The sequence below is a fragment of the Protopterus annectens genome, chromosome 16.part0 (genome assembly GCF_019279795.1).
Source record: "Protopterus annectens isolate FY-2018-M chromosome 16.part0, PAN1.0, whole genome shotgun sequence".
In the NCBI taxonomy this organism is placed as follows: domain Eukaryota; kingdom Metazoa; phylum Chordata; order Ceratodontiformes; family Protopteridae; genus Protopterus; species Protopterus annectens.
In genome coordinates, this window is record NC_056750.1 from 654,784,712 (window position 1) to 654,806,219 (window position 21,508).

At 44.3% G+C, this 21,508-nt stretch overlaps 1 protein-coding gene across 1 annotated transcript in view; it reads left to right on the forward strand.

Annotated features, from left to right (window-relative positions):
• ARID4B (AT-rich interaction domain 4B) overlaps positions 1-21,508 on the forward strand; it is a 2,517,944-nt gene that overhangs the window by 679,215 nt on the left and 1,817,221 nt on the right. The gene's annotated exons all lie outside the window — the stretch shown is intronic.

Genomic DNA, 21,508 nt, shown 5'->3' on the forward strand with positions numbered 1-21,508 from the left:
ACTCAGCCACGCAATTCTGATGCCTCACAAGTGGTCCCTGAATCCAATGGTTGCGAAAGTGATCCTCCACAAATGGGGCCAGCCTTGCTGCGATCTATTTGCCACTCACCTGAACAACAAATGCAGCAGCTACTTTGCCCTCATTCCCCATCCGGGGATGTCACCCAGGGATGCTCTAGTTTACGATTGGCCCCCGGGACTTCTCTATGCCTTTCCTCCCTTTCCACTCATACCCAAAGTAGTACAGAAAGCAAGACAGATGAGGAGTTCTCTTGATCCTCATTGCTCCTTACCGGCCTCGAAAAGTTTGGTTTCCTTTCCTGTGGCCCTACCTTTTGGAGGAGCCATGGATTCTGGATCCATCTCCAGATCTCCTGATTCATCAATCGGGACAGTTCCACCCCTCCATCCACACCCTCAAATTGACAGCATGGCTGCTCCAATTCCACGTATAGCCAGGTGCATTCCCTTATCCCCAACGGTCAAACACATCCTAATTTTACCCCATAAAGCTTCCACTCAGAAACTATATTCTAGCAAATGGAAAAGGTTTTCCCTTTGGGCTACGGGGCTTAGATCTATATACAGCTCCTTTAGAATCCATTTTATCCTTCCTAACAACAATTTTTTTATGAGGGAGCGGCAGCCGCTACAGTTAGGGTTCAATTAGCTGCCATTTCCAATTTCCATTTTGGTTTCATGGGAAATCCAATCATGCAACACTCCCTCTGTAAAACCTTCTTAAAAGGAGTTGTTCTTCTTAGGCCCCAATAAAACAACCTTTATAACCCTGGGACTTAAATGTAGTCCTCTCATCTCTCATCTTTGATGTCTGCACCCTTTGAACCATCCTCATCGTCAGACTTAAAATTATCATGGGAAACCCTGTTCTTGGTAGCTATAACATCGGCTAGGAGAGTCTCGGAACTTCAAGCCCTAGCTATTCAATCTCATTACATTATCTTTCACAAGGATAGAGTCTCTCTTAGGACAAACCCTTCCTTTCTCCCTAAGGTATGCTCAGAACACAACCTGAATACTACCATTGAGCTACCTGTGTTTTTTCCAAACCACTCTAATAAATCAGAGTATAGACTTCACCAGCTAGATGTCCACAGGATACTCATTCTATATACACAGGACCAAAGAATTCAGGAAGTCTGGTCAACTTTTTGTTTCCTTTTCTGACAAAAGGAAAGGCTTACCTGTTTCAAAAATTACTCTTTCAAAATGACTTTCTGATTTCATATCCTCTGCTTATCAACAAGCTGGTAGACAATTACTGTTAAAAGCTGAAGGTCACTCTTCTAGGGCTGTACCTACTTCATGCACCTTTAGATCTAGGCTCCCAATTGATACTAATTGTGCAGCTGCTGCTTAGGCAAGACCACATACGTTTGTCTTTCATTACAAATTGGATTTGGCCTCCCGGGACAGGTCATCCTTTGGGTCCACTATATTGAAGAGTCTCTTCGCTTGAGCCACCCGGGATAAAGGTGCTAGGGACCACTGTCCCATCCAGTAAGAATTACAGTGACATAGGACTACATAACATAAAGAAATTATGTACTTACCATAACGTTCCATGTTTGTAGTCCATCTCGCCTATATTCTTGCGTCCCTCCCTCCAACCCCTTCCCGTTTCTGCCGGATCTAGTGGACCTCTTTTTGGGGCTGCCTGACTTTGCTCTTTATTGTCCACCTGGAATGGATTATGTTTCTAATCCCTTCCTGTATTTTTACAGATTCTTTCTTATTATTATTACCTGATAGGTATTTATTACTTTCTTGCAAACTAAATCTGGGGAATTGCCGTGAGGCACCATGGGATAGGGGCTAGTCTCGAGCCAGTAAAAAGCTCTCGAGCTTTAGTATAGGGCGAGTCAGAGCCAAATATCGGCTCCGAACCCATCCAGCAAGAATATAGGCGAGATGGACTACAAACATGGAACGTTTTGGTAAGTACATAACTTTTTTTTTTATTCAAGTCTCTTCCTAATTCCAAGCAAAGAGGGTCTTGGAAACGCATTTTAGATCTTTCCTGTCTAAAATTTCTCAAGAGTCATAAAATTCAACCTACTTTACCCATCAAAGTCTGCTACTAGTGCTGCTTTATGGTAACTCTAGCCCTGAAGGAAGCCTGTCTGCATGTTTGACCACCAGAAGACACAGAAAATACCTGACGTTTACAGCAGGCGTAGAAGTCTTCCATTTCACTTCCATACCCTTTGGCTTGTCCAGTACACTCAAGAGTTTTCACAAAGTACCTTACTCCAGTGGCTGCATTTTGTTGGACAAAAGATGTGCAGATTTTTCCCTACCTGCATGACTGACTGATCTAGACAGAGTCTAAAAACAGCATCCTTCCTGTTCTGGAATTCACCCTAAAGTGCTCCCAAGAACCAAGGGCTCATAATCAACAAGGAAAATTCATGTTAAGGTCTTTCTCTCAAGACACTAGTTTTCTGGGGTCATACTAGGGACACCTTGCAAGCAGAGTCTTCCTTGCTCAGAACAGAGTGATCCATCTGCTCCAGACACTTTCAAAATATTCTGCCACAAACAGAAATCAGTGCCAGGGAGTTCCTCAGGCTGCTGAGCGTGATGGTATTTGCACTGTAATGGTTTCCCCAGCATGCTTGCATATGAAGAAACTCCAGTGATGCAGAAGAAGCAGGTGGCTTCAGCGTCTTTTCTGTATCAAGGGATGGATCACATGGTGAATTTAGGAATGTGCTCAAAGTTGAGGAATGCCTTTCTGGGCACAGTACCTCAATTCTCTGTGACCATGTTTTACTCAGACCTGGCCTTGGGGGATTCATATGGGAGCCTTGCAGATACAGGGGACTAGAAAGGACAAAGTAAGAAAAACAGGTAAACATCAAGGAGATTATTGCTTCCATCATTGCAATGAAAGCCTTCACCACTTCCCTTCAGCAGGATGTTGTATGCGTGAAGATTAACAAATACAAGTACAGGGTGTGCTACAGGCGAAGACAGACAAATACAACTGAGATGTGGTACATGAGCAAGCAAAGAAGTACTTGCTCTTTTGCAGGCTGACCATACAGTCCTGAGAGATACTCTAACTCTTTCACTAACTCTAACCTATATCCCCCTAATCAAAATGTGTAGCATACAAACCAAGTAGATCTCAAGAGAAACCTCCCACAAAAAGTTGCTAAACAGGAATGTTTTTTTTGATCTGACCAAGTTATGGGATGTACTGGAAATGGACCTGTTTGCCTTACATCTGAGCAAACAAGTGAGAAAGTTCTGTGGCAGAAAGTAACTCCAGAACCATGGAAAACTGATACCTTCTTCCTGAACTGGACAGGTATGTTCCTTTACGCTCTTCCTGGAATCCCCTTGATTCTGACGTTACTGATCAAAATCAAGGAGGAAGTACCAAAAGTAATCCTGATAGCACATTTTTGGCCAAGGCAATGGCTCACTCTCCTGAGCAACATGGCAGTAGGAAAGTACATAGTGTTGCCTCATTGTGCATTCCTCCTGACTCAAACTAGGGATTCCCTGTTACACCCAAATTAGGCCACTCTAAGGGGATGTTCTTGCTCTGATTCCAGGTAGACACAAATAGTCTGTGGAAGTGCTAAATGTTTTGAAAGAGGCTAAAAACCCTCATGCAAGAAGAACATACTTGACCAAATGAAAAGTTTCTTCTCCTGGTGCTAATCTAGGGACCTTAACAAAAAGGCAGCTAAACCAGCCATGATCCTGGAATATCTATCATAACTTTCCAAATCAGACTTAGCTTACACCTTAATAAAAGTGCATGTTTCAGCTTGCCCCACTTCTCTTTTTTTTTTTTTTTAGCTCAGACCGTCACTAAAACAGTTTTCAAGGGTGTCATTCACCTAAGACCGTCAAGGAAGAAAATTGCTTCACCATGGGCTCTTACTATGTGCTAAAAAATGTTACATGTCCCATTTTGTACCTACTGCTTCATCATTCCTTCAACATCTATCCTGGATGACACTATTTCTGGTGGCTATTACCCAAGTCAGAATAATATCTGAACTGCAAGCCATGATTTGCAAATAATATCTGCCTCTTTTTCACCTCGATGAGTATCCCTGCCTATGAACTCCACTTTTATGGGTACAGTGGTATCAGAAGTGACCTTCATTTAGGGTGTCCAGTTGCCAGTTTTTCCCAAAAAACTTAAAATTTAAGGGAAAAAGGACCCTGCCTTATCTGGATATGCATAGATATCTGAGATGCTACAGTCACAAAACAAAATAATTTAAAAGTGTCTAGTTTGCAAAGGGGAATGAGGGCAGACCAGTTAACAAGCAAACATTATCTAAGGGGTTTGCCTGTTGTATTTCCTTTTGTTACTCATATCATGGCAGTCCTATCCTAGCCCAGATTAAAGTAAGCTCTGTTAAAACTACTCCTTGTCACCACAGCATTCCTAAGGAGGTTTACTACGCAAGCTTTACTAGAGCAGCTACTTGCTCTTCTGTACACACCTTTTCCAAACTCCATAACTAAGGTTCAGCCTCCAGAGCTAGAGCTTCATTTCACAGTGACTGTTTTCCTACTCACTAGGACTTTTTGCTTTGAGTCTTCTGAAATATGAGGACTGCAGCAGTGAATATCATGAACATAATACAGTTGTCCTAGGAACTTGTCATATATGTAAATGTTTGAGTAGATTCAGTGTTGCAGTCCAGGTACCTTCACTCTTTCCTGTGCCATTTGTATTGGTGTGACTCCCTTGTTCTCATTTCATGTCTTCTCAGTCACCTGGCCTCCATTCTTCCTTTTATCTGCCTACCAGCAGGGATGTGTGGAATTTGGGGTCCTTTAGGATGGACCTGGAGTAGCTGTAGATGTGCTATATAGCCCACTAGTACTCTGGCACTATTGCCTCTTCCGTAGCCTTTGTGAGGTCACAAAAGATCTAAAGATGATATTACCCAGTTCAGTCTTTATACTAGTGATGAATTGATGACTTTAGTGAGAGAGTATTGGCCAAAGCCCAGGGGGAAGGTAAAGCTATTGAAGTCTGGCCAGCCATGGGCTACCAGCACACAGAGTATTACAAATATGGGGACTACAACAGTGGATTAACTTGAATGTCTACTTTTATTTTAAGTTCTTAATGCATCTGTGCATACTTTGATCTCTGGCAAATCCCAGAATATGACCTGTTTACGTCTCCAACTAGTGCCAAGTGCCCTGCCTCTATTTTCCTGATTGTACCTCTGGAGGTCAGTTAAGAAATGCAGTAACCCACCTGTGGCCATTTGATCTGTCTTATGTTTTCACCATTCCCAGCAATTATGAGTTTTATCCATAAAGTCGGACTATCAAGGCCATAGTGGTTGACATATAAGTTTTCCATCTCGGACAGGATTGACTTTGTTTTCAGACTCTTTTCCTTCCTATACTTTTAAGGCCTCAGGCTTCCTGGCTGCTGCTGTCTCATCCATCTGACACGTCACATTTCTGCAGTCATTCTTTGCACCTTACCAAGTGGTTTTCCCAGTTTCATTAATAAACAGGATATTTCATGCATCACTTAAACCAAGCAGTCATGTATTCCATTTATCCGTTTTCTGTGTTCTTGATATTTCCCATTGATTTCAGTGGGTCATGTTAATTGTCTTAAGTATCTATTGAATGGGACTTTAAGTAGCTTGCATAAGGTTGTAAGAATGGAGTATCTTTTAGTCTAGTTCAGAGTTTTTTTGTCTTTTTTGTCCGTTCTGTTTGTGATGTATTTTAGCAATGTAGAAAGAATTATGTTCAAATGTGTTAGTTTTATAGTTTAGTTATGCAGTTTTAGTTAGGACTGGGACTGTTTAGTTGGTATTATAACTAACCAGTTGCAGGTAGTATATTTTAATTTGTATTCTTTTAACATTTCTTTTTTCTTTCAAATGTTTGCAAATTCCATTTGTAGAATGTTGATTTAGATAGGAAGTGTTCTTTTGAGGGATTGTGAGTTTATTTAGAATGTATAGTGTGTGAAACTACTTTTTTTACTCTGAAGTGATTGGGAAATGTAGTCTTGTTTTACATTTTTCTTTTCTTTTAATATGACTGTAAATTTGGTTTTGGGGAATTGTTTTAATTGGCCAGTATATTTTTTTTTGTGTGCTAGTCTGTGTATATTTGCTTTGCCTATGCAGTGTTTTAGCTTTTAAGTTTTAATTAACAAAAAGCATAAATATGTAATGTAGTATGTATCATATTATGGCATCTATGGGTTGAAGATAACAGTCCATAATGGCTGCCTGGAGGTCCACACTATTACATTTTCACCACAGTATGAATCTGGAGTGGTTTTGAATTTGGTTGTATTCTGAGAATTTTTTAAACCGTCTGCAGGTTACCCAATGAATGACTACACTTTGAGGAAGCCAGTTAATTCATCATTTCTGTTTAAGGTACTATTCAGTCTGTCTTTTATCTCTCTTGGTGTATACAAGCCAAAACAGTTGAATCATCTTCTTGAAAGACTCTAAGCAAGCATCAAATCCCCCTTAAATCTGTGACATGTTAATGAATAAAGACGAAAGTTCTGCATCTTTGATTTATAGACTTTCTTCCATTAATAGATGTAGTTGCATAACCATTTGTAATTTCACAGAATACTTTTATGTTCTAGATATATAAAGTATCCTGTATGATTCTATAAGTACATTTTAGAGAATGGGCTTACTGTACATCAGTACCCTGATTGGAGAACGAGCGTTCTCCATCAGGGTATTAATGTACAAGTAATGCCCAGTGAAAAATGAGTCCACCGCTTCACAGGAGCTTATCAAGCAGCCGTGGAGCTCGGATTGAGAAAAACAGAACAGTCTCCATTATTTTGCACTCCCTGAGCAGCGCTTCTGCTGTTTAGTGTAAAATAAAAAGTGTGTGTATGAGAGTGTGTGTATAAGTGTATGAAAGTAAGAGAGAGAAAGAGAGATGATCATGTGTTATGTGTGTTTATGTTGCTGTCTGCTTATGTGAGTGAATGCGTGCATGAAAGCAAGAGTGACTGAGTGTGTGTGTGAGAGAGAGAGACAGAGCAATTATGTGTGAATGAGTGCATGTATGAAAGCAGAAGTGATTTTGTGTGTGATAGACATTGAGAGAGTGAGAGCGATCTTGTGTGAGTGCATGCATGAAAGCAGAGTAAACTCTGTGTGTATATGTGTGTGTATGTGTGTGTGAGAGAGAGTGTGAGTGAATGCGTGTATGAAAGCTGTGTATGAGAGAGAGGGAGAATGGGCTGTCTGCAAAATTGTTGTTTTACTTACTTTTTTCTTTTTTTAAGTACTATATATTTTTGATGTAAAATGCTTCTTCCAACACTATTAACATGTACTACAGAAAGTTTGAAACATTAGGTGGAGGAACTCTTTTACATCAAAAATATACAAAATAAATAATATAGTACTTAAAAAATAAATAAATAAGTAAAACACGGCAATTTGAGAGCGAGCCCATTCTCTAAGAACAGGAATGCCCTCCAGGGTGTTTGTTAGTCTGTAATTAACGCCCTTCCAGGGGTGCAGAGGTCCCCTCTGCCTGTGGCGTCGGGCCTCCTAATACCCCCGGGCAGGCATTAATTACATATTAACACACACCCTGGTGGGCATTAATGCTTACGTAATTCCAGCATGCAGCAAAATGTGTTCTGTCTTTTTGGAAAATCTTTGTATTTGTATAACTGCCACTTTAAGCTGTTTTTACATATACTTTTTTCTTCGTTTTATCTTCAGAGTTATTAATTTTCAACAGCAAACTCCTTAAGAGTTGAATTTTCAATCATTAAAGCCCATGCAAACCATGAGAAGTAAAATGCCAAAACTGTATATGGTGTTGTAATGAGACACTGTATTCCAGTCTATGCTCTTGACATCCATCAACTATTTATTTCCCTTTGCCAGCTTCCTCACTCACTTATTGTACCCCACTTCCTTGAGTACATAGTGTGAGCATCTCACCTACCTTTCTTTGATTGACCCTGATCTGCCATTCATGCAGTGTCTTCCAATGTATTAGTATAATTAAAGCAAGAAGTCCATTTATTCAAGTGCTTCTGTCATTCTGTCAGTACATTTATTACCTCACCCTGATTTGCCACTGTTAACACAGTTTGCCGTTGTATCCTCAGCTCCACTGTCAATTTCCAATTCTGGGTAACTTCATTCTCTGCCACTAATCACTATCAAGGCTAAAAGCTGCTGGTTGTGTAGATCAGTACAGTTGATTTGCCCTGGATTCTCATAAGACATATAATGAGACTTACGATTACATCCCGTACCCAAGTAGCTTACCCAGTACCTTCTGAAGCTGCTCTTTTAAACCCTATAACTTTACAGAGTCCCAAAGTACGTTTACAACCCCCCCTTCATCCACTAGTACATTTCCAACATTCCTGATTCATTCCAGGGAGTATTTTCCATAGTACCTCTGGTGTATAAAAATATCTCTGCAGGTACCACCAAGTGAAGATCCTATATTTTCTTGCTTTTGTCACCTGTGACATTATTTTATGACCTTTCTCCCATAATTCTTTGTTGTAAGTGAAATTTAGTTGTGTTCCCCAGTTTGTCCGCATCTTTTCAGCCACTCAGTCATATTTTCCTGAAATACTTGTGGGGTGTGCAATGGATGAGAAAGAAAAAATTTTGGAGTGAGTTGGATGAAGTGGTGATGACTGTACCCAAGGGTGAGATAGTGGTGATTGGAGCAGATTTCAGTGGGCATGTTGGTGAAGGGAACAGAGGGAATGAGGAAGTGATGGGTAGGGATGGTGTTAAAAAAAGGAATGCAGAAGGTCAGATGGTAGTGGATTTTGTGAAAAGGATGGACATGGCTGTGGTGAATACGTATTTTAACGAGGGAGGAACATAGTGTGACATACAAGAGTGGAGGAAGATGCACACAGGTGGATTATATCTTATGTAGAGGGGCCAGTCTTTAGGAGATTGGAGACTGTAAAGTGGTGACAGGGGAAAGTGTAGTTAGGCAGAATAGGATGGTGGTTTGTAGGATTACATTGGTGATCAAGAAGCGGAGCAGGAGTGTGAGGGCAGCACCAAGGATCAAATGGTGGAAATTGAAAAAGGGTAATTGTGAGGTGGAGTTCAGGGAAGAGTTAAGACAGGCACAGGGTGGCAGTGAAGATTTACCGAATAGCTGGGTAGTTACAGCAGAGCTAGTAAGGGAGATGGCTAGAAAGTTGCTTGGTGTGACATCTGGAAAGAGGAAGGAGGACAAAGAGACCTGGTGGTGGAATGAGGAAGTACAGGAGAGTATACAGAGAAAGAGGTTGGCGAAGAAGAAGTGAGATTGTCAGAGAGATGAAGAAAGTAGACAAGAGTATAAGGAGATGAGGTGCATGGCAAAGAGAGAGGTGGAAAAGGCTAAGGATAAGGCGTATGAAGAGTTGTATGAAAGGTTGGACACTAAGGAGGGAGAAAAGGATCTGTACAGATTGGCTAGCCAGAGGGACCGAGCTAGTAAAGATGTGCAGCAGGTAAGGGTGATAAAGGATAATGAGGGAAATGTACTCACAAGCGAGGAGAGTGTGTTGAGCAGATGGAAAGAGTGCTTTGAGGGGCTGATGAATGAAGAGAATGAGAGGGAGAGAAGGTTGGATGATGTGCGGATAGTGAATCATGAAGTGCAGTGGATTAGCAAGGAGGAAGTAAAGATAGCTATGAAGAGGATGAAGAATTTAAAGGCTGTTGGTCCAGATGACATACCTGTGGAAGCATGGAGGTGTTTAGGTAAAATGGCAGTGGAGGTTTTAACTAGATTGTTTAATGAAGTCTTAGAAAGTGAGAGGATGGCTGAGGAATGGAGAAAAAGTGTTTTGGTACCAATTTTTAAGAATAAGGGTGTTGTGCAGAGCTAAAGTAACTGCAGAGGGATTAAATTGATCAGTCACAGCATGAAGTTATTGGAAAGAGTAGTGGAAGGTAGGTTAAGAAGGGGGGTGATGATTAGTGATCAGCAGTATGGTTTCATGCCAGGAAAGAGCACTACAGATGCAATGTTTGCTCTGAGAGTGTTGAAGTGCAGAGAAGGTCAGAAGGATTTGCATTGTGTCTTTGTAGACTTAGAGAAAGTATATGACAGGGTACCTAGAGAGGAGTTGTGGTATTGTATGAGGAAGTCGTGAGTGAGGGAGAAGTATGTAAGAGTGGTACAGGATATGTACGAGGGTAGTGTGACAGCGGTGAGGTCTGTGGTGGGAGTGTCGGATGCGTTTAAAGTGGAGGTGGGATTACATCAAAGATCAGCTCTGAGCCCTTTCTTATTTGCAATGGTGATGGACAGGTTGACAGACAAGATCAGACACGAGTCCCCGTGGACTATGGTGTTTGCAGATGACATTGTGATCTGTAGTGAGAGTAGGAGACCCTGGAGAGGTGGAGATATGCTCTAGAGAGGAGAGGATTGAAGGTCAGCAGGACTAAGACAGAATATATGTGTGTGAATGAGACTGAGGATAGAGGAATGGTTCGAATGCAGGGAGTAGAGGTGGTGAAGGTGGATGAGTTTAAATACTTGGGATCAACAGTTCAGAGTAATGGTGTGTGTGGAAGAGAGGTGAAGAAGAGAGTACAGGCAGGATGGATTGGGTGGAGAAGAGTGTCAGAGGTGATTTGTGACAGACGAGTACCAGTAAGAGTGAAAGGGAAGGTCTACAAGAGGGTAGTGAGACCAGCTATGTTATATGGGTTGGAGACAGTGGCATTGACAAAAAGGCAGGAGTCCGAGCTGGACGTGGCAGAGTTTAAAGATGTTAAGATTTGCACTGGTTGTGACAAGGGTGGACAGGATTAGGAATAAGTATATTAGAGGGTCAGCCTAGGTTGGAAGGTTTGGAGACAAAGCCAGAGTGGCAAGATTACGTCGGTTTGGACATGTGCTGAGGAGGGATGGAATATATTGGGAAAAAGATGTTAAGGATGAAGCTGCCAGGTAACAGGAAAAGAGGAAGGCCTAAGATAAGGTTTATGGATGTGGTGAGAGAGGACATGCAGGTGGTTGGTGCGACAGAGCAAGATGCAGAGGACAGGAAGAAATGGAAACAGATGATCTGCTGTGGTGACCCCTAACGGGAGCAGCTGAAAGAAGATGATCAACTTGCTTCCCTTTACATTTCTGTTTCTTACCTGAATGAATGCTACAAAAGTTGAAAATTTTTTACTGAGAATAACTTGTCTCAATGATCTAACTGCATGCTCAGTATTTGATAGGTTGTTTTGTTGTCTGTCTATTAAATGTGTTCCTCTGTGGGTTCTTATGTTCTAACCCCCACATCTTCAGCTGTTGGATGCCAGAACTTGAGTTCTATTCATATTTTCCACCTTCAGAATGCGTTTTGAAACCGAGCATCCAGAACCTTACTGCCTAAAGCGAATAAGAGTTGTTGTTATTGGAACAGTTCATCTAATGCCATTTTCATTCATTCCTCAACTATCAGATCATCAGATCCTAGAACTCTCAAGCTGCTCCCTTTACCCATAATGCCCCACCAACCTAACATACCTCAGAATCTTGTTTGTCGCCATTAGGTATCAGAAATGGATTCCTTAACCTTCGAGCATTTATACAATGTTATTCATCTTCTGGTGTAGTGAGTCAGTTAAGTTTATCTTGTACTCTTCTTCCTCTCTCCCTCCCTCCCATAATTTAGTGAATTTGGATTATTCTTTTTTTTCTCGGTTACCATTATTTGGTACTTCTCTCGTGGTACCATTGTTGGTATCTCTTTTTACCATTGCTGGTAATTCTTCCTTTTCTTTCTTTCCTTTTAACTACTTTTTTTTTTTTTTTTTTTAAATAATCTCCTTATAGCTTTTTAGAGTAGTTTTGCCTAACAAATTGGTCATTGCTTCTCTGTGACTTGTGTTGGAGTTCATCTTTTTGATAAGATGTCAGACAAACACTCTGGGTTCAAAAAAATGTGTTTCCTGTTAGCACAAGCTTCCCAACTCAGATGCCCACAGGGACTGCATGTACTGTCTGGGTCCGGCACATCTTTACGTGGACTGTGTTCTGCTCTGGTTTTAACACCAGACAGAGCCTTAACTGATCACAGGAATAAATTGGTTTTGCAAGGTCTTTTGCCTTTTATATCTTGTCCTTCAGTTGCTGGGATTAAAAAAAACGTCAAAATAGACAGATAAAAGTAAAGTTGATTCTTTGCCTAAAGAAACAGAGTCTCAAAATTATCTTCAGACCAATCTTTGGCTCCTTCAATGGAGCCTCCTGCTAAGATTAATAAAAAATCGGATCCATCAGTCTCGGATCCGACAGTTGAAAAACCAAGGTCTTCTTGGAGCCGTACTCTGTCATGTATATCGGATCCGACTCCATCTGTACTTCTTTTTTCCTTCCTAGAGGTTTCACCTCTAAGGCACTCTAGGCCTCATTCCAGCTTCAACTCTGGATTTTCGGGTTTGGAGTTTACTCTGAAACTTTCACAGCTGTCTGTTCCCCTTTGAGCCTTGGCAATGGATAGCTTGGGCCTGACACCCTCCTTGGGTGCAGTGCTGGTGGGGTTGCTGGAGCCAGTGATTTGAAACTTTCCTGTTTTGCCCCAGTCGACATCTGTTTCCCCTAGAAGTTCTGACTTTGAGGTTGTGGAGAGTGGCTAGAGAAGAGACATCCCTGCCCGTGCTCAGGTAAGACAACCCTGCCTCATGTTGTTCTTTGCTCTGAGCCCCGACCATCCTTTCCACTGGGACAGCCAACCCGAACAAGCCTCCAGGCGGTCCGTCAGGACATTACCTCTTCCGACACTACCCCATTACACCTCACTGAGGAAGTCCTTCTAAACAGGACATGTAAAAGGAGGCACTTGTATTCCCCCAATAAATTTCTTGCTGGGGTTACTGATTTTGATGAGGGGGGAGGGTCCACCAGATCACCACCTGATGATGTCTTTGGAGACATCATAGAGTTCCTGAAACAAAATCGTGGTTGGTCTTCCAACACCCCCTCCCAGTGGGATTTGGTGTCCTGGAGGCTTTTGGGTCTGACCCATCTACTTCTTGGGTGAACCCCCCCAACCCCAGCCAGTGAGCTCATTGACTTAGTCTTTTGGCAGGAGTGGAAGGAGCCAGACACTGTTGAGTGAATACCAAAAAGACCAGATACAATTCTAGCCACCCCCACCCCCAAAGACCATGCACACTGGAGCAAGGGAGTACCACAGAACAAAGTTATTCTGTCCGTCTCCCTAATAGAGAGACTAGGGCATTGGACAGATTTAGAAAGTGTGTATATGCTTCATTGAACTTTGCCTTTAGGTCACTGAATTACTTTGCACATTTTAAGAGACTGCAGAGAGATTTGATCAAGGAACTTACCAAATCTGTTTCTGGGTCCATATCATCCAAGGATGGAAATAGAATCTCCTCATAACTGACCATCCTCCAGTCTATCTCAAAAACGCCCATGAGGTTGATCTCCCATGCTAGGGAAGGTACTTCACGGGTGGCGGGTTCGGGCACAGCCATAAGAAGACATGCTTAGATGCACTTATGTGATTGTGTGGAGCCATTTAAGTCTTCGTTTATCAATGCGCCCTTTGATGGATTTTTTTTCTGTTTGGTCCCAAGGTTAAGGACACGCTCTCCAGATGTGAACAAGAGAAGAAGACCCTGTCTGCCATGGGTGTACATTTTTCTACTCTTCAAAGACCCTTCTCTGGGAACTACCAAGGTGGTAGAACAATGTGGTTTAAGAAATCCCAGGGTCCTTACCAAGATTGACATGGAGGTAGTGAGAGGGGGAACTCGAATGGAAGATGCCATTCTCATGGCAGACGTGGCCCGCAGAACAAAGTCTTTGGAGATTCTTTCTCAGATAGGTGTATCAGTGATGTTCTTCATGTTTCACTGTTGCAGTCATCACATTTGGGTTATCTGCCTGCAGGTAGCCCTCAGCCGGCCTGAATACCAGAGTCTTGTGATTTCTGCATCTGATGCTGTCACTTCTTCCTTGACGTCCGGTTGTCAGAGGTATAAAACATGCAGCCGACGCCATTACATCAGTCTTTCTCACCGTGCGGTGCCCAAAGCCAAAGCAGTTCGCAAGTGCCGGTTGGCCAACTCCTAAAATCTTAGTTTTTCGAGTTTCCGACCTGAAGTCTTCTAAAAGACAAGTACCCCTTTGGGGATCCTTTTTTCTTGCTCTAACCGATGTCAGAAAAAATTAATAATTGTCTTGCCTGTGGAAAGCAAATACCTCACAGCGATTTTCATTCTTGCTGCATCACCTGTTTAGGCCCAGACCATGACGTCCCTCACTGTCGGTTTTGTGCCTTGTTCAATGCCTGAACTATTCATTGTCGGGCTATTTTTGTAGCTAAATTCTTTCTGTCACAATGTCCGTACTCTGAAATGTCTTCGGTAAGCCATCCGACTACCAATCTTCCGAAAAAACAAAAGGATAAAGAACAGAGACAGACCGCATAGGTCCAAGGCTGCCGACGACGCTACCGTTAAGCTAGTTGCCAGTCCGCCAGTACTCAGGCTCTTTCGCATCCCCTGATACCCGCTTCTGCAGATTCACAGGCCTCTACTGAGACCCATTCGGAGTCCAGTATGCTGCGAGATGCTTCTTTGACTATGGAACCTGCAGATGTCTCTACCTTGGATGGGTCTGGAGCCGCTGTGCAGGCACCAGCTTCTGAGGGTGTTTTCAGGCCTTCCGATCTTCATATTAAACCGACGACTTCCTTTCAAAGCAAAAATACCGTATTTCTCAGGCCCAAAGTTCACACTACGCCTAGGAAACCGATGACCAAAGCGCATTCTAAGGCCCACATGCCAGAAAAACAAATGATTAGAATGGCTGAGGACCTCATTACTTTAATTAGGGGAAGTCAGCCTTCCCCCTCAAAAAGACCCAGAACTGATTTTCCTTCTGATTCTTCTGATCAGGAATCTGATTATTCTGATCCTTCTGATTCCCAAGATATAGCCTTATCTACCTATGAGAATTCTGATGCAGAGGATTCCATTCCCTCTGCTTCCTCTCCTGAGGGTTTTTCCTTTGGTGAAACCCTGCACACCCTTAGAGAACATTTCCGTTGGGAGAGCCAGTTACTCCCAGTCCAAAAAGAGACTCGGAATTTTTAAACTTGCCTCAGCACGGGGCTCTAGCTATCCCTCCTGTTCTGGAAATTGTAGATAATGTCTTCCTGGAATCCAGCCTTAGCCCTGATACCTTGCCTCCAGCTCCCAGGAAGCCTGACAGGTACTATAGAGTGCCTGACCCCCACAAATTCCTTTTTAGGAATCCTACTTTGGATCCAGAGACCATTTCCCAGGGACCTAAAGGCATTAAGGCTTCAACTGCCAAAAATCCTACCCCTTCGGACAGGGATTCCAAGGCATTAGATAGATGGGGAAAAACGTGTACACCTCTACTACACTTGCCATTAGGGTTTTAAATTGCCAGTTTCATATGTTAAAGAATCGGCAGCATATTATGGAGCTAATTAAACAAAAAATGTTGTTGATTCCTGATTGTGCAGAACACAACGATTTACAAGATTTAATGCATCCTGCTAACCAAGTTGGTAAACATGCTTTGCAATGTGGGTTTGATGCTTTAGAATCACCTTGCAGGGCTGCTGTCACTGGGTCTGTTCTTAGAAGTCATACTTGGCTTAAGGAAAAAAACGTGACAGATCACATCAAAGCAAAATTACGGGATGCACCATTAAATCAAGAGCATCTGTTTGGTAATAAAGTAGAGGAAGTCCTCAAAAGAATGGAGGAGAATGCTAAATCTATGCAAACTGTTAAGGATTTCTTACAAGTACAGCCACCTAGATTCAGTAGGCACTGGCCTTCAAAAAAGTGGTCTTTTCCAGTCCCTTCCAGGCCTTCTCAGTCCAAACCCAGGGGCAGCAGACCACCAAGACTTCAGTCTCAGGCTTTGCACAGATCTAAGCAATGGAGTGCTCCCATGTCCAAAACGGGGAGTAGTAAGCCTCCATCCTTTACTAAAATTACACAATGACTTATCCTTAACTCTTCCAAGCCTTGCCCTTTAAGGAGGAAAACTTGCACTGCATGCCAAAAATTGGCAGTACATTACCCAAGGCAAATGGGTCTTAATCATTATTTCCCAGAGATACAGATTCCAGTTCCACTCACGCCCATCCATAAGCGGATGGCCAGACCTCCCACCAAACCAGTGGGCAGAGGCCCAAAAGCAAGTACTTTCTTTTCTCAGTATCAAGGCTATTCAACCTGACCCAGCAGAACAAAGGAGACAAGGTTTTTACTCCATATTGTTTCTGGTCCCCAGAAAAAAAAACTCTTGGCGTCCTATCCTGGATCTGTCTATTCTCAGCACCTTTTTGGTGGTTCCAAAATTCAAAATGTTAACTCTCCAACAGCTGCTTCCTATACTAGCCAAGGACTCCTGACTAGCAACCCTAGATATAAAAGAAGCTTATTTGCACATTCCCATAAGGGAATCTTGCAGGAAATACCTACGCTTCAGAGCAGGCTCTGTGCACAATTAGTTCTCTGCACTTCCCTTTGGCTTATCTACTGCGCCCAGGATATTCACAAAGTGCCTAGCTCCAGCCATTGCATATTGCAGGCGGAGAGGAATTCAAATTTACCCATACTTGGACGATTGCCTGATTCAGATGGACAGTCAGGAATGGCTACTTCAGCACCTGGCATTTGTAAAGAGACTTCTCACTTCACTGGGATACACCATCAATGAAAATAAATCACAGCTGGTACCCAACAGATTGTATTCCTGGGAGCAAGCTTGAACTCAACTTCCCAGATGGCATACCTCACTCCAGAGAAACAAATTTATTTGACAAACTATTTCAGTCTACTGGCCACCAAAACCTGGCTGTCTGCAAGAAAAATACTGCAAACCCTAGGGTTCATGGCTTCTTGCATTCTAGTAATTCCATGTGCAAGACTGCATATGAGGAAACTTCAATGGTACCTAAAAAGTCACTGTTGTCAGCATTCTCAGGGCTTGGAAACTATGATTTCTATCATTCCTTGCCTAAGGACAGAGTTCCTTGGTGGGCAGAGGCCTGCAACCACAACAAGGGACTCCCTTTCATTCTACCCCCTGCTGCCCAAACCCTAACAACAGACGCATCAGACTATGCATGGGGGGCTCTCATGCCAGGACAGTTCATTCAGGGCAAAAGGAACTCAAAGCAAATGCACCTGCATATCAATCAAAAAGAAATGTTAGCTGTGCAGAATGCTCTGACAGCCTTCAAGGGCCTTATTCTTCCAGGACAACTATTGCTAAAAACAGACAACACCACAGTTATGTGGTACATAAACATGTAGGGGGGAACCCATTCCTACCCACTCTGTAGACTAGCCATGCCTCTGTGGAACACAGCCTTGAGCAACCAAGTGCACTTACAAGCTCAATTCCTGCCAGGCAAACTAAATTCACTGGCAGACGACTTAAGCAGAAATCTCATGGATCCACACGAGTGGAAACTGGAAGCCAAAATATTCAAGCTTTTGAGGAACAGGTGGGGGGCATCAGAGGTGGACCTTTTTGCTTCCCCTCAGAACTATCAGTTGAGCAAATATTGCACCAGAACTCCCCACAGCCAAGCTTGGAAAGTGGATGCCCTGTCCTTCACCTGGGAAAGCCACTTAGTCTGTGCCTTTCCCCCTCTGCCACTCTTCTCGAAGGTGCTACAAAAAATCAAACAGGACAAGCCATGGACAGTCCTGATTGCGCCAGACTGGCCATGCCAGCACTGGCACCCTCTCTTGCCCAGTATGACAGTGCTACAACCATGACACCTGCCTCACACTCCTTCCCTGCTGCCCCAGCAGGTGGGCCAGATTCTGCACCCTCTCTTACAGACCCTGAACCTTGCAGCCTGGCTATTCCCTTGAATTCAACACCAGCAAACCTCTGTAAGCAGGTGCTGAATGTCATTCTTGAGGCAAGGAGGCCTTTTACTACAAAATCCTATTCGGAAGAATGGAAAAGATACTGTTCCTGGAGCCAGTCTCAGGGAATGGACACAGCTGTGCCCAGCTTACCTCGTATACTAGATTACTTAACAGAAATGCTCCACAAAGGCTTACCCTACTCTTTAATTTTGATCCATGCCTCTGCTATCTCAGCTCATTATAATACTGAGCCACCCTTCTTTTCTCATCCTCTGGTAAAATAGTTCCTGAGAGGAGCCAAAAATTTAAGACCCCCCCCCCCCCGGAGAGCTCCCACACCAGACTGGGACATTAACTTTGTATTGGAAAAGCTCACACTTCCGCCCTTTGAACCTGCGGCCACAGCAGAGTTAAAATTCCTCTCATTGAAAACAGCTTTACTTCTGGCCATCACTTCAGCAAGAAGAGTGTCTGAATTGCAGGCCCGTATGGCAGTGGAATCCTTCATTATCTTCCATACAGACAAGGTTTCCCTCAGGACTAGCCCAAAGTGGTATCTAGTGTGGCTTTAAACCAGTCCATTCATTTGCCAACCTTTTTTTACTAATCCTCAGAATAAAGGGGAAAGGATCCTGCATTCCCTGGACATCCACAGGCAATTTAAGGTTCTATCTGGACAGGACTAAACCTCTCAGAAAAGCTGACCAGCTGCTAGTCAGCTTTGCTGCAGGGGCAGAGGGCAAGGCCATTTCAAAGCAAACCATTTCTAAATGGATAGCACACTGCATCCATTTCTGCTACAAGCACCATGGGAAACCTACCCACAGGGGAACAGAACTCAATCCACTAGGGCTACATCTACCTCTAAAGCATTTCTCAGGGGAGTCCCTACCAGGGCCATCCTGGAAGCTGCAACCTGGAGCTCTGTACACACTTTCACCAAGCACTACCACTTGCCTATATTTTCTAAATCCAGAGCTGGATTTGCCACAGCAGTCTTAACAGGGCCTGATTGCCAGCCCTAATGCTTCATAACTACCTCCACCCTTCCTTAGCTTTGGGAATCAACCCAAATGTGATGACTGCAACAGTGAAACACAAAGAGCATAGTACAGTTGTGTACACTTACCATAAATGTAGATGTTCAAGTATATTCACTGTTGCAGTCCTGGTTACCCTCCCTCCAGCCCCCTGATGTCTCTTGATATTTTTCTTATCTTTTTTGTCTGGCATATCTTATATCATTGGTATTTGTTTTTTGCTGGGGTATTGCATACTAGGTAATTGCTTCCTATTTTGGGGGCACCTGACATCTGGGGCAAGAAAAACTGATGTAATGGCGTCGGCTGCATGTTTTATACCCTTGACCTGACGTCATGGGAGAAGCGACAGCATCCGATGCAGAAATCCCAAGACTCTGGTATTCAGGCCGGCTGAGGGCTACCTGCAGACAGATAACCCAAATGTGATGACTGCAACAGTGAATACACTCGAACATCTACATTTATGGTAAGTGCAACAGAGAGCCTGACTATCTATGACTAAAGATTTGTGGGTGCAGAGGATCATATCCAGATGTTATACCGTACCATTTTCCCCTAGCCCCTTCCACAGTTGTGAAGGAAATCCCAGATGATCTGAAGTAGTTAACTTCATTTGTCCATCAACCTATGGGTTATCGGATCCATATCTGATCCGAGCCAGCAGCTTCCAACAGCTAAGATCCGAGCTCCAAGCTCCTCCCCTTACCCATAATCCCCTGCTATCCCTTCCTGACCCCAGATCTAGTTTGCCACGGTTCTCTCAGCAGCTTGATCGAGCTTCCAGGCGTGGTGGTTGTCGAATTTGTGAGAACAAAATCTCCTTTTCTTAGCTTTAAACAGATTTTTGTGTGTGTGATTTAGCATAGTTCCCCAGTAGCATTAACATTTTTCTCTACCTGGTGTTTAGTTATCTTTTTAGTGTTATTCCCTCCCCCCATGTGCACGTTAGGGTGTGTGGTTTTGGGGCCTAGCGGGTGTGTTGTTTTTTTGTAGGTATGGCGGAGGCACCCAAAACATTCTTTTCAAAGTGTACCGAGTGTGGCCATAAGCTGTCCCCAACGGATGGCCACACTCTGTGCGTTTTATGCCTTGGGGTTGAAAATCTTTCCAGCGGCTGCACTATTTGCGCAGCGTTCAACCCCAGGGCCCTCAAGGACTGGAGGTCGAAGCTGATTCTGGCGGGACTTCTGCCCCCGAACCGGCTTCGTCCTCTGGTCCCTCTGTGGCACCTGCCGCGGTTGCGGCAGCGCCACCTGCTATTCCCCTTCCCCTGGCCGGGACTCAACCTCCCATCTTGGGCCAGGAGGAGAGGGAAGCTAGAAAGGAGAAACGCCGGGAAAAGCACCACAAGCGGCGGGCCGAAGCTTCTGCATCGGCCCCGCCAGCCAAACGGGTTTCTCTTCCCAGGGCCTCCGAGTCTTAGTCTTCTCGGCTCCATTCACCCCGCTTTTCTCCAGGGCCGGAGGAGGAGGAGACCCGGTCACCTTCGAGGTCATCGAGGCGGCACTCCCGGCCCGCCTCTGTGGCCTCATCAAGGTCTACCCGGAGTTCGTCAAATGCAGACTTGGACTGGATGATGAGTAGGTTCCTCCAGGCCCAGCTGCAGATGGGAGTGCTCCTGACTCCCCCCCCCCCCCCCCACTGGAGGGGGAGCTCAACCCCCTTTTTTACTTTGATTGCTCCTTCTCCGACCCATTACTGGTGTTCGGAGCTGGATAGCGTCGGAGCCGGAGGGACTGTCGGCACCAATAGTATCGGGTACTTTGGCGCCGATGGCACCTTTGAGTCTATCGGGTCCCTTTTCTTCGGATCCAAGCTCTCTGAGCCAAGAGCTGAGCTTCGGATCCGGAGGTCGGAGCATACTGGCCCTTCGGATCTGACCACGTCGGCACCGGCTCCGATCCACACATCTGATCCGAGGGAGGGTCTGCTCTCGGATCCTAGGGAGAGCAGCTCTCCTTCGGCGTTTGATGTTGTGGAGAGGGTTTTGTCGAGGGATTCCAAGCCCCCCGGCTTCAGCTATGGCTCCACCCTGCACTCCCTCTCAGACGGGTCCGCCTTCCATCACCCGGCCCAGGGACAGCCTGCACAGACGTCCCAGATAGTTCCCTTGCTGGAACAGGATGTGGTTGGTGAGGCCTCTTCGGACAGCCCCCCCCCCCGAGGAGGTCCCTCACAAACCCAAGTGCAAGAGGAGGCACTTGGACTCCCCTGAGTCCTTGACAGAGGACGCGGACTTGGAGGAAGGGGAAGGTTCCCCAAGGTCACCCCCCGAAGACATCTCCTTTGGTAGATATCATGGAGATGCTTTGGATCAGAGGGGGGGTGGTCTGCCCCAGAACCTTCCTCTGACGAGTCTGTGTTTCTGGAGGCATTTGAAGCAGGCTCGTCTACCTTTTGGGTGTCTCCTCTTGCTGATACCCTGGTAGACCTGATTACTACCAGGGCATGGAAGTAACCGGACACTGTGGAGCCCATTCCAAAGAGGCCGGACAAAATTCTCAGCCCCCCTTCGGACAAGTCATGTTGGAGCAAGGGAGCCCCGGT